At 39.7% G+C, this 14,717-nt stretch overlaps 1 pseudogene; it reads left to right on the top strand.

Moving 5' to 3' along the window:
• Positions 1–7,219: 7,219 nt before the first annotated feature.
• Positions 7,220–13,197, top strand: LOC118905410 (annotated as a pseudogene).
• The last annotated feature ends 1,520 nt before the right edge of the window (positions 13,198–14,717 follow it).

Here is a 14,717-nt window from a genome sequence, read left to right as displayed (position 1 = left end):
TGAACTTCCCTGGAAGTCACAGTTCAAGACAGGTTGTTAATACTGTGGTTTTCCAGATTCTTTGGTCCCTATGTACGTCACTGGGTGCAAACAATTACTTGAGGGAATTACACATTTCACACATTACATTCAGTCCAGTCTCAGTTCCAGACCATTTATGACTCTTTATATATATGTGATTTTCATTTCTGTGTATGGGTTTAGTTATTCTTAACAAAATTGTTATATGGAGATGCCAGGATAGGCTGACTACCTCCTTGGCCAATAGAGTCAGGAGTCTGAGTCACTTTGTAGAATGCTCTCCGGGCATGCTGAACATCACACCACAAAACCACAAGTTTACTGTTTTTTTTTTTCTCCCTGGGGCATTCACACCCACACAGAAGTACTCTTTTTTTTTTTAAGATTTTTTTTTTGATGTGGACCATTTTTTAAGTCTTTATTGAATTTGTTACAACATTGCTTCTGTTTTGGTTTTTTGGCCACAAGGCATGTGGGATCCCAGCTCCCTGGCCAGGGATCGAACCCACACCACCTGCATTGGAAGGTGAAGTCTTAACCACTGGACCGCCAGGAAAGTCCCCACACAGAAGTACTTTTAATTTTCAGGTCAAAAGACAATATCAGTGAAGCCGACTGGCCCCCATAAGCTTTAGCACATTCGCATTTCAATTTTGCTACTCCCTTTCTCCTGTTTGCACAGGGAGTCCACCTTAAGAAACCACCCTCTCCCACACAACACTAATTTTTTTCTACCCTCTTGCAACCTGAAGATTTTCTCTCCTGACCACCTGAGCCTGAACTTTTCATCCCAGATCCCAAGTTCTCATTCACATGTGAAGTTACTGTCTTTGTTTAGGTGCTTCCTCCCCTTATCTGAGGCAACGATCAGAATCTCTCAAGGTTTCTGTTACTGAAAAGACCACCAGCCTTGCAGCTGAAAATTCTAACTGGAAGCAATAATGAATTTACAACACTTAGACCAAACTCTTGAAAAATAATTTAAATATAATTGATTGACTTTAAAAAAAACTTTGCAAATCATTACTAGATGGTATCTTAATATTTTGGCTATAATATGTTGTTCCTAAAATTTTTTTTCAAAATATTATTGTGACTAAATATAACAGGGATTTGTTAATGATTTTAATTATATTTTATTTGCACATTTAATAATAATTATTTATTGTTTTAAACATATATAATTTTATTTATAGTATTTTTAAATTATCCATAATTATTTTATCTATTTTTTATACATATTCAAACTATACTTAGTGCTATACTCTTTTTTAAGACAAAGAGCTTCACAAAACATAAATCTTTGATGTAATTTTCCTCACATAGCAACCTTATTAGCAACAACTATACATTTATTTATTTATTTATTTTAATTCTACATTTGTGTTTTCTTTTTTTTTTCAAATTTTATTTATCTTTTTTGGCTGCATGGGGTCTTCGCTGTTGCACATGGGCTTTCTCTAGTTGTGGTGAGCGGGGGCTACTCTTCGTTGCACTGTGTGGGCTTCTCATTGTGGTGGCTTCTCTTGTTGCGGAGCACGGGCTCTAGGCATGCGGGCTTCAGTAGTTGTGGCACACAGACTCTAGAGCGCAGGCTCAGTAGTTGCGGCGCACGGGCTTAGTTGCTCTGCGGCATGTGGGATCTTCCTGGACCAGGGCTCGAACACGTGTCCCCTGCATTGGCAGGGGGATTCCTAATCACTGCGCCACCAGGGAAGTCCCTCAACAGCTATACATTTAGATTCAATTTCTTTCACATTCAAAACGATTTCCTCATAATCAGGCAAATCCATTTGGAAGTTATTACTTCTCTAACACTGGAGTAGCATTTAGTGAGCCCAAAGAATAATGTTCTAGGCACTGGGAAATGGCTTAATAACTGCCATTCCTATGTGATGAAGAGGACCTCAATAGGTAAAAAACTTCTATAGGTTAAAAAAAAACCCAACAAACCCCTCCCCCCTGCCATTTCTAGTTATGGGGAAACGATGACATACCCTTCCCTTAGGCACTGATACTGCCTCTCCCTGTGGAAGTGAGGTTAGCCATCTCGGCTTTTCTTCAGGCCCCAAAGTCCTCCTCCAGCCTAAATTGCCAGACACATTGGAGAAGGGGAGAGGAAGCACAGAGAAATACTGGGACATGAGTGGAGAACACACAAGATAAGAGTTGCTTCTTTTTTGAGCCAAGGCCAAGAAAAATAGCCATTGGGGGAGAGGAACAGCAGGTACATGATATTAGGAGAAGGTAGTCAGGGAGATTTTGAAATTATTAAGCATTATCTTAGTGCATTCAGGCTGCTATAACAAAAATATCATAGACTGGATGGTTTAAACAACAACATTTATTTCTCACCAGGGAAATGGCTGGCAAGTCCAATGTCAAGGCATCAGCAGATTTGGTGTTCAGTAAGAGCCCACTTTTTTGGTTCATGGACAGTCACCTTCTCATTGTGTCCTCACATGATGTAAGAGATGAAGGAACTCTGTGGAGTCTCTTTTATAAGGGCACTAATCTCATTCATGAGATTAACCTAATCACCTAATCACCTGCAAACTGGTGCAGCCAGTTACACAAACTAAAAACAGAGCTACCATATCATCCTGCAATCCCACTCCTGTGCATATACCCAGAGAAAAACATGGTCTGAAAGGATACATGCACCCCAGTGTTCACCGCAGAGCTGTTTACAATAGCCAAGAAATGGAAGCAACTTAAATGTCCTTTGAGAGAAGAATGGATAAAGAAGATGCATATACAATGGAATATTACTCAGCCATTAAAAAGAATGAAATAATGCCATTTTCAGCAACATGGATGGACCTAGAGATTGTCATACTGAGTGAAGTAAGTCACACAGAGAAAGACAAACATTGTGTGATATTGCTTTTATGCGGAATCTAAAAAAAATGATACAAATGAACTTATTTACAAAACAGAAACAGACTCACAGACTTAGAGAACGAACTTATGGTTACCAGAGGGGAAGTGTGGGAGGGAGGGATAGTTAGGGAGTTTGGAATTGACATGTACATACTGCTATATTTAAAATAGATAACCAACAAGGACCTACTGTATAGCACAGGGAACTCTGCTCAATACTCTATAATAACCTAATTGGGAAAAGAATTTGAAAAAGAATAGATATATGTATATGTATAACTGAATCACTTTGTTGTACACCTGAAACTAACATAACATTGTTAATCAACTGTACTCCAATATAAAATAAAAAGTTAAAAAAAAAAATAAGGGCACTAATCTCATTCATGAGATTAACCTAATCACCTAATCACCTCATAACCTAATCACCTCCCAAAGGACCCCCCTCCCCCTTCCTAATACTGTCACATTGGGGGGTAGGATTTCAACATATGAATTTTGGAGGAACGCAAACATTCAGTCCATAACAAGTATATTTAAACAAATATAGTGTCATTATTTCAGGTACACACTACCAGGAAGCAGGGCAAGGAACTATAATTACATAAAGTTTCTTAAGGGAATTGCTTTCAATAAAATCTGAGTGACTTACAGTTAATGAATCAATTATTTAAGGATAAATGGGTATTTCTGAAGTGTGTAAGGGTGCTTAAACTGTTTTGTTCTCCTCGAAATTTCAGCAACTGCCTACAGTTTTGTTTATACCATTTATTTTCGGAGTAAAACTTTCTTTACAGCTTCACCCAGCAGTGGCCTCCACTCTCCCTAAAATGGGCTCTACCACAACAAGGTGTCAACCATGAGCTTCACCTTGAGCCTCCAACTGCTCTGGCACCAAGGCACTTTATCACTGAGTTCTGTTAAAACCTTGAGGCCTGTTGTCTTCCTCGGCCATGGCCCGAAACAGAAGCAACTCTTACCTTCTTTGTTCTCCACTTGTGTCCCAGTGTTTCTCTGTGCTTCCTATCCCCTCCCCACTGCTTCCCTCCTTCCCAAAGTTTTCCACTGAAACAAGCTCTCCTCCATCCTTTAACTATTCAAAGAAAGCATCTTCCATCTCTTTTTCCTGGCTTAAAAGCTTTCTCCCCTTAGATTGTTGCTCCCAAAGATTTTCAGGCTTCAGGAGACCATTCTAGCTTATTTCTTACCCACTTTACAGCTGGAGGTTGGGAAATGGGGTTAGCATTTTCTTAAATCACTTAAGCCACTTCCAGACCATTATTTTTTCCTATTTAATAATAATCCCTGCTTAGTTTAGGATGCTGCCATTTGGCTACACCACTTTGGCCCTTCCTCATCTCTGTCAGTTCTGATCTCCATTCACTCCACTCTCTTCTGCACAGTTTATGGCTCTAATTCTTCCTCAACTCTCCAAGTATAGCCACCAGCCTGTGTGACTTCACATGGGTGACCATCCAGGGCCCTAGACTCCTGGTTCCTCAGAGTTCCATTGATGGGAGCCTCTGTCATTCCATCTACTCCTTCTTACATCACACTGAGGACATCATCATGTCTCAGAATTGCTCCTCTTTTGAATTCATACTCTATACTCTCTCTAACCTCCTGGCCCCCCTTCCTTTAATCCCACTATTAGTAGTTCAGAAACCTCAGCAAGATTTTTATCCCCCTAACATCATCTTCTTCCAAACTATCAGTTTTTAATGCTGTCTTGGGTCCCAGTACCCATGGTCTATCACTACCCCTTTACCCTCCTTTATATTATTCTTCATTATAATAATTAGAATTGGAATCACACTAGTTATTTACTCGTCTATGACTCTTCCACTAGAATATAGCCTCCTTAAGGGCAGGGACTCCAGTTCACTGAGGCAACCCCAGAGTCTAATAGCATGAACCACTAATGAAACTCACACATAGTATAGATTCACTAAATATTTGTAGAAGGAAGAAAAAAAAGGAGAGAAGAAAGGATACAGACTTTTCTTCAATCTAGAGACTAAGATCCCCTTATTTAGTCCAACAAGTTTAAACCTGAAACAACTTTTCAGAAATGTGTATGTTAAAATGATTCAGTAAATCTAAGAATATATTATTCAACATTAGAGGGTTGATTTAATCCTTACTGGTACATCTATATAAGATAATACTGGGCAGTCAATGGTAAATGACTTAGAAGAATATTTAACAACATGAAAATTTACATATATATGGATAAGTATAAAAAGCTATTACAGTACAATATAGACTATAATCTCATGTTGATATAATAAAAAAAGACTAAAGAGAAAAACCTATGTGGCCTTGGATTTGGTGATGACTGTTTAGATACAATACCAAAATCATGATCCATGAAAGAAAACAATCTGACCTTATTAAAAATTTTAAAATCCTCTCTGTCAAAGGCACTGTTAAGAAAACCAAAAGACAAGCCACAGAGAGGAAGAAAATATTTGCGAAATATTTTCACAGATCTGATAAAGGACTTACATCCAAACTATGCAAAGATCTCTTAAAACTCAACAATAAGAAAACAAACAACCCAATCAAAAAATGAGCAAATAATCTGAACAGACACCTCACCAGAGAAGGTATACAAATGGCAAATAAGCACATGTAACGATGCTCAACATCAGTTGTCCTGAAGGCAATGCAAATGAAAACAAGGATGAGATACCCCTACACGGCTGTTACAATGGCTAAAACCCAGAAGAACTAACCATCCCAATTACTGTTGAGGATGTGGAACAGCAAGAACGCTCATTAATCCCTGGTGAGAATGCAAAATGGTACAGCCATTCGGAAGAGTTAGGCAGTTTCTTACAAGCCTAACACTCTCATTCCTAGGAGCATAGTCACAAGATTTGAAAACGTATATCCATTCGGAAGAGTTAGGCAGTTTCTTACAAGCCTAACAATCGCATTCCTAGGTGCAGAGTCACAAGATTTGAAAACGTATATCCACACAAAAACCTGCATGTGAATATTTACAGCAGCTTTAAAGTAAAAATCAAAAGCAATCAACTTGTCCTTCAATAGATAAATGGATAAACAAATTTTGGTATGATTATCCAGTGACAAAAATGTGAAATATTCTTCAGTGAGGAAATGAAATGAGCTATCAAGCCATAATAAAATATACATGAATGTATCTTAAATGCATTTTGTTAAGTGAAAAAGTCAGTCCGAAAAGGGTACATACTATACGATTTCAATTATAACATTCTGCAAAAGACAAAACAATTCTAAAAAGAGCAGTTGTTGGCAGAGATTTGGGGGGTGGGTGGGTAAGAGGGTTGATAGGTGAAATAGAGAGGATTTTTAGGGCAGTGAAACTATTCTATATAAAATTATAGTGGTGGATATATACTACCCTTGTCAAAACCCATTGAACTTTACAGCACAAAGAATGAACCTCAACTGATGCAAATTTTTTAAAAAATCACTTAGGAGATCCTGCAGATCCTAGCATGGAATGCAGAATGTGACAAAAGAATCTAATTGTATTACAAATGTGTGAAACAACTACAGTGAAAGGAGTAGGGGGAGAGGTGTTGAGTAAGTAACTTTAGAAATGAGTGAAAACCATAAGACTAAAGGCAAAAGAAACTGCACATAAATACTGTGGTCTAGTTAATAAAGTTGGTTCCCATATGAATACCAGTTAACAATTCTAATTCTGCTATACACGTATGCTAGAACTGAACCATTATGCCCTTGCTCTGTCAGCTGAAAGAGCTTAAAAGCAATGACACCCCAGTAACAATGAGCACACCTAACACCCAGATCTTGCTTCCTAATACCATTCTCTAAAAAAAGGACTAGGATTCCTTGGAGAAATGGCTGACTAGGACCAAGACCATGAAGATAACCCTACACCATCTTGCAGTACCAGAAGGTAAGGAAGTACTCAAACAAACAAAACCGCTTACAATTAGGGGGTAATGTCAAAAGGCAAGGACACAGAGCCAACTGAAAGAGCTCCCAATAGTGAAAGCTGGAAAAATTTGTGCAAGAAAAGAAATAAAGCAGTATTGGATTATAACCCAAAGTACAAAAAAAGTATATTCATATGTATATTCATATACTCAAAGTGTATTCATATGTTCACAATGATAAATAAATAAATAAAAATAAAGCTAGCTAGCTAGATAGATGGATGAAGAGGAAACAAATCTCTCATGCGGAAGAATCCCAAATAGTCCATATAGACTCTCCATTCTCAAGGATGTGCAGCATAACTTCCCACTCCGTAAGTCTGGGCTGTGCATAGTGACTTCCTTCCGAAGAGGACAAGATGGCGAGAGGGAGAGAAAAGAGTCACTTCACAGTGGAGACACCTGACAACTACTCCTTCATCCAGGAGGTCAAGGTCAACATCAACGGTGATAAGCCATGTGTATAGCTTGCATCCTTGATACCATGGGATCAGAACGCATTTTACCTCCATGGTCTTCCTTTCGACAACCCATAATCCCAGTCTAATCATGAGAAAACATCATACAAATCCTAGTTAAGGGATATTCTATAAAACGCCTGATCAGTACTCCTCAAAACTGTCAAAGTCATCAAAAACAAGGAAAGTGTGAGAAAATGTCATAGCCAAGCAAGACCTAAGGAGACAGGATGACTAAATGTAATGGGGTCTCATGGATGGGATCCTGAAACAGAGAAAGGATACTGGGTAGAAACTAAGGAAATCTGAATAAAGTACATTACTTAATTGACAACAATATATAAATATTGGTTAATTAATTTTAACAAAGACACCATACTAATACAAGATGTTAATAACAGAGAAACTGGGTACAGGGTATATAGAAAACTCTATATTGTACTCTCCTGGAAACTCGTCTGTAAACCTAATACTTTTTAAAATGTATATTTAAGAAGGAAGAAAAAAACTGCAAAGATAAGCCCTAAAACTTTATCAGTGACTGTGCTTTAGTTATGGAATGACAAATGGCTTTCTTTTTGGTTATCTATATTTTAAAAATAATACTATTGGATTTTGATTTTTAGCTCTTGAAGGCTTGACATTAGCCTAATAGGTTTAACATTTGGTCTCTTGCTTCTTCAGATACAGTTTTGGCCCTTGTTAAGCAAGTGACACCTGTTACCACCTCCAGGGAAGGAGTCCCACTGTGCTGAGGGTCCCACTACCAGGAGCAGGAGTCCCAGAATGTCAACCCACTGCATGGTTTGCAGGTTGCATGGGTGGCTGAGAAAAACATGACTCCCACCGACGCTGGATGGAACAACACTCACACAGAGAACAGACAGAGCCAGATCAGCCTTGATAGCGAGCGTGGGTGCCCCACGGCCAGTGCATCTCGCCCCGCAGCTGACACAGGTCTGCACACACCCCTTCTGTGATACAGGCAAAGGACCCCCTTCTCTCCCCACCAGGAACAAACACAGCAGTGGGGTTGTCCAGGTGCCATAGGCACACGATTGAAGCAGAACAAAGAGGTACACATCAAACCCAGAACAGGAAAAGAGATTCACAAATAAGGCAGTATGTTCAGCACAGGCGGTGAGGGCTCCAGGTAAGGAAACGTTCCAGGCCCGAGGCACGCTCTTAAGCATCCCTGCGAGGTCAGCAGGCTCTGCGTGACCGCCCTTCCCCAAACCCCTCATTCATAGCAATATACCCCAGACAGTGTAACTTCCTTCTGAAAAATGAAATAAACGAAGTATAATTATCTCCTAATGAGTGATAGAAGTAAGCCATTTTAAACATCAGGGGAATACCGTGAGCCATTATTTTTAGAGAAACAATTATTTCTGCAAATTAAATTTTAGGAAGCATGCCAGAAAGATAGCTGCAAAACTAATAACGCCTAGTAGAAGTAAAATCTCAAGCTCTTCAGAAAGACAATCCTCTACATATGTTACAGAAGCCAGAGGGAGACCAACAGAGCAGAATTTCTTTCACAGAGGATGGCAGTGTGTCAGAGGGGATATGAGCAGACATCAGTCTTACCCTTGGTTGATAAAGGAATCCCTCTAAACTTGCCCTTCACATCTGCCTGAAGTGCCAGACTCCAGTGACAGCAAGTTTATTTGCCATCAACGTGGCTGGTTTTATTTCCAGATAGATTTCAAAGCCAAGTTACATAAATTAAGACTAAATTACTCTATGATGATTTGTTTGCTGTTTGTAAACAATCAGTCAGTGAAGAATAACTGTGAATTGAGGAGATGAATATTACTTATAAAATGTCTACTGTCTGTTTGTTCAACTCTAGAAAGGCTATATAGAGGCACAGAAGTTCAGAACATACATTCATATTCTACCCTGAGCAATTATTTAACTTTTCAGTGCCTCAGTTTCTTCATCGGTAAAATGGAGATATTTGTAGTCCCTATCTCTAGCTGCTGCAAGGGTTCCATTGAATTAATGCGTGTTAAGTGCTTAGAATGGTATCTGGCACGTAGCAAGTACTATATAAATGTTAGCTGTTAATTTAAGTAAAGGCACTCAGTGGCTTTTGACCGTCTCCCTTTTACTCTTTCACGTTCCACTCAGATCTCCAAACCCAACATCACTTTGCCCGCACCCCTTGTCACTCGCTTCTGCGTGGCCTAGCCGTTCTCTGAGTTACACGGGGACAAAGCCTACTGATTCTTTCCTTTCTCACTCCTTTTGCCGTGGGAATTGCTACATCCTTTAAGTCTCCCTTTGGTTATGGTTCTTGCATTTTTTTCCCCATTGCCATCACTAACACTGAAATCAATAGTCTATTAACCTGTTATTCTACTTCCCTCATCCACCCCAATCACTCATACTTCGATGCCAGGTTAAATTTTCTTTTTAACTTAATAACAACTTTGTTGAGATATAATTCACATTTCTTAAAGCTCACACTGTTAAAGTGTATTACTCAATGGTTTTTAGTATATTCACAGACTTATGCGACTATCACCATTATCTAATTACAAAATGTTTTCACCAGCCCCCCCCCAAACCCCATAACCATTAGCACTCACTCCTATTTTCCCCCAGTACAGCCACAGACAACCCCTAATCTGCTTTCTATCTCTATACACTTGCCTACTCTCACATCCTCATCAACACTTATTACCCATCTTTTTAATTACAGCCATTCTATAGGTATGGAGTGTTATCTCATAGTTTTGATTAATATTCCCCTAATGCCTAATTTCATGTGCTTTATTGACCACTTGTATATATTCCTTGTATGTAGTCTTTAGAGAAATGTCTATTCAATTTTTTGAAACTGGGTTATTTGACTTTTTATTGTTGAGGTGTAGGAGTTCATTACATATTCTGGATACAAGTCTCTTATCAGATAAATGTTTCACAAATATTTTCTCCCATTCTCTGGGCTGTGTTTTCAAGTTCTTGATGCTGTCCTTTGAAACACAAAGGGTTTTCATTTTGATGCACTCCAATGTATCTGATTTTTCTTTTGTTGCTTATGCTTTCGGTGTCATATCTAAGAAACCACTGACTACCTAAGGTCATGAAGACTTACTCCTATGTTTTCTTCTTAGAGTTTTATAGCTTTACCTCTTACATTTGGGTCTTTGATCTGTTTTGAGTTAATTTTTGTGGAAGAAGTTAACACTCTAGCTTCATTCTTTTGCATGTAGATAGCCAGCTGTCCCAGCACCATTTGTTGAAAATAGTATTCTTTCCCCATTTTGAGTGGTCTTGGTACCTTTGTTGAGAATCTGTTGACAATAAAGGTAAAGGTTTATCTCTGGACTTTCAACTGTATTCCATTGACCTGTTTGTCTGTCTTTATGCCAGTACCACACAGTCTTGATTACTGCAGCTGTGTGGTAAGTTTTGGAATGAGGAAGTATGAGTGAGTTCTCCAATTTTGTTCTTCTTTTTCAAGATTACTTTGGCTATTCTGGGTCCTTTGCCTTTCCATATGAATTTTAGGATCAGCTTGTCAATTTCTTTTTTCTTTTTTCTTTTTTTTTCGCCATGCTGGGAGGCTTGAGGGATCTTAGTTCCCTGGCCAGGGATTGAACCTGGGCCCTCGGTAGTGAGAGCACAGAGTCCTAACCACTGGATCACCAGGGAATTCCCAGCTTGTCAATTTCTGCAAAAAAAACCAAAAAAACTGGCTAGGATTTTGACAGAGATTGCATTGAATCTGCAGGCCAGTTTTAAGAGTATTGCCATCTTAACGTTGCGTTTTCCAATTCATGAACATGGAATGTCTTTCCATTTGTTAGGTTTCTTTAATTTCCTCCAACAATGTGTTACAATTTTCAGAGTACAAGTTTTACACTTCTTATGTTAAATTTATTCCTAAGTATTTTATTCTTTTTGATGCTATTGTAAATGGAATTTCCTTAATTTCATTTTTGATTGTTTCATTGCTAGAGTACAGAAATACAATTAAATTTTCTATATTGATCTTGTATCCTGAAACCTTCCTGAACTCATTTATTATTTCTAACAGTTTTAGGATTCTTTAGGAAAAAGGTCTACATACAAAAAATCATGTTATCTTCAAATAAAGATAGCTTTACTTCTTCCTTTCCAAGGAATACCTTTTATTTCTTTTTCTTGCCTAAGTGTCCTCTCTAGACCCCCAGTACAATGTTGAATAGAAGTGGTAAGCACAGACATGCCTATTTTGTTCCTGATTTTAGGGAGGAAGTCTCCAGACTTGCACCATTTAGTGTAATGTTTGCTGTGGGTTTTTTATAGATGGGCTTTCATAGATGGATGTATTTTACACTCGGGAAGAGTGTGAATTTGGCGAGGAGGTAAGAAGGCAGACTATGGTAGGCAGAACCTTTCTGCTCTAATCTCCAGAACCTATTAATATGATGATGTTTCATTCCTGTGATTATGTTATGTTCTTTGGCATAATCTTAAGAAAGGAAGATAATCTAGGCAGGCCTGAACTCATCACAAGCCCTTAAAATCACGGCGCTTTCTCCAACCAAAAGCACAAGAGGAAGTCAGAGAAATTTAAAACATGGGAAGAACTCAGTGTGCCATTGCTGGATTAAAGATGGAAATGGCCTCATGAGAAGGAATGCAAGCAGCATTTAGGAGCACAGAGCAACCCCTTGCTGACAGCCAGCAAGGAAACAGGGAACCTCTGATCTACAGCCTCAAGGAACCAGATTCTGCCAACAATAGGAATGAGTTTGGAAGCAGATTATCTCCCAGAGCCTCCAGATTAAGAGCCCAGCCCAGCCCTGCCGACACCCTGACTTCAGCCTTGTGAGATCTCATACATAGGATGTAGCTGAACCCACCTAGACTTCTGGTCCATAGTACTGTGTGCTCACCAGTGTGTGCTGCTTTAAGCTTTGAAAGTTGCAGTCATTTGTTATGCAGCAATAGAAAACTAAGACAAGGACTGATAAGATTCATTCACTGCAGCAAAGGAGGTCAGCACATTCCTCAAGAGTAGGGTGTAGGCAGTGTGCTAGGCGGCCCCGCGGCCCCGTCTCTTGCTTCAACAGTGTTTGGGTGGAACAGACCCACAGGGACATCCCGTGCTCCAGCCTCCGATCACCCTCCAACCTTTTTTCCAGTCGCAACCTTCAGAATCAGCCACTCAGCTACCCTTGGTCACCGGGACCAGCCAACACCACTTTTTGAGCTGAACTGCTTACTACCGATCAACCACGAGCTCCCAGATTCGTCAGAATTATCCCACTGCGGCGGAGGCCGCTGTCAACCCCCTGGCCGACACGCATCTGCTGGGCCTCCTACACCTCCCTCTCTCTGAGCTTCTATTTCGACTGCGACAGTGTGGCCCTGGAGGGCCTGGGCCACTTCTTCCGTGAATTGGCCAAGGAGAAGTGCGAGGGCACCAAGCATCTCTTGAAAACACAAAACCAGCGTGGCGGCCGCACCCTCTTCCAGAACGTGCAGAAGCCATCTCAAGATGAGCGGGGTAGAACCCAGGATACTACGGAAGCTGCCGTGCTCGTGGAGGAGAGCCTGAACCAGGCCCTGCGGACCTGCGTGCCCCGGGTTCTACCCGCGCAGACCCCCGCCTCTGTGACTTCCTGGAGAGCCTTGTCCTAGATGAGCAGGTGAGACTCATCAAGAAGATGGGCGACCACCTGACCAACCTCCGCAGGCTGGCTGGTCCCCAGGCTGGGCTGGGTGGGTCTCTCTTCGAAAGGCTCACCCTCCAGCACGACCAGGAGCCTCTGAAACCAGCGGCCTTTGAGGAGCCCCTCTGGTGTCAGGGTTTCTGCCTGAAGCCCCTCCCTGCAGCCACTAGGCAGCTTTTTAACCACCCTGGAGCGCTCTCCTAAGCCTTGGACCAAATGGAAACCATAAGACTTTCTACAGCAAAAAAAAAAAAAAGAGTGGGGTATAGTAAGTAATGCATTATGCTTGGAATACATTGGAGACACATGGAAAAGCAAGCATTTGCTGGCCAGGAGGTTTCTCAGCCATGTGAAATCCTTCCTTCATCTGGAAAGTCTTGGACTTGGAACTGTCACTGGTGTTCCTATAGTCTGGCACCTCAAAAGCATGACCATTTAATTTTATTCTCCACAGATAATTTACAAACAGTCAACAAGGGAAGGAAATGGAAGCAGGAAAATTTTTATAACTGGCTTCTTTGGTCAGAGGAATTGTGCTTGCTTGCTACTTTGTAATTTGCCCAGTAGAGACTAAAGGAAAACTCATTTGGATGTGTACCAAATAAGAAGCAGAAGGTTGTAACTGGATATTATAACTGTCCATTACTTATCTTATTAAAGAGGGATTCAATTTTTCTCAACAATCAAAAGTGGAAACCACACAAGTGTCCATCAACAGATGAATGGATAAACAAAATGTGCTGTATACATACAGTTCAATATCATTCAGCTTTAAAAAGGAAATAAATTCTGATATGCTACAACACGGATGATATTATGCTCAAAGATATCATGCTAAGTGAAATAAGCCAGTCACAAGAGGACGAATATTGTATGATTCCACTTATATACGATATCTAGAGTAGTCAAATTCACAGAGACAGAAAGTAGAATGGTGTTGTCCAGGGGCTGGGAAGAGAGGAATGGGGAGTTGGTGTTTAATGAGTTCAGAGTTTCAGTTTTGGGAGATGAAGTTCTGGAGATGGTTGGCGGTAATGGTTGTGCAACAATATGAATGTACTTAATGCCAATGCATACATTTAAAAGTAATTAAAAGGTTAAATTTTATGTTATGTATATTTTACTGCCATTTTTTTTTAAAAAAGGGATTACATCAGCTTCCCTTCTTCAGAAATCATCATTCAGTTGTGTTAAAGGAATTTCACTGTGGGTGACTTTCTATAATAAAACTCCTTCTATTCTCATCTACTTATTTGTGTGAAAAGTTTTCTCAGGATTTACATCTTATAAAACACAAAATAGGAATATAATTACTGCTAAACCTTGTGTCTTTCTAGCAACTCTTGGATACATAAATTAATTGAAACCAAGCAATACTGTCCCAATAAATGATGCATTTGCAATAAAATTTTACTTTGTATGTTTAGTTATATTGGTCAAAATGTGGAATACATGTGTTGTTTTGACCAATGGTGCACTAATAATAAGTGTAATAGTAATTAAATTTTAATAAACTAAAGGGACATATCATAGGAAATAAAAATTAATATTAATCTATACCCATAATTATGGAAAGAGTTGTGATAGATCAGTTAAAAACCTTCCACCAGGAAGTATAGTTGTCCCTCAGTATCTGAAGGTGATTGGTTCCAGGTGCCTCCGCAGATACCAAAATCCTCAGGTGCTCAAGTCCCTTGGTAGTACAAAGAAAAGAGCTGGCCCTC

The sequence above is a fragment of the Balaenoptera musculus genome, chromosome 12 (genome assembly GCF_009873245.2).
Source record: "Balaenoptera musculus isolate JJ_BM4_2016_0621 chromosome 12, mBalMus1.pri.v3, whole genome shotgun sequence".
NCBI classification, from domain to species: Eukaryota; Metazoa; Chordata; class Mammalia; order Artiodactyla; family Balaenopteridae; genus Balaenoptera; species Balaenoptera musculus.
The sequence above is the reverse complement of the archived record's forward strand: the minus strand, read 5'-3'. Positions and strand labels throughout refer to the sequence as shown.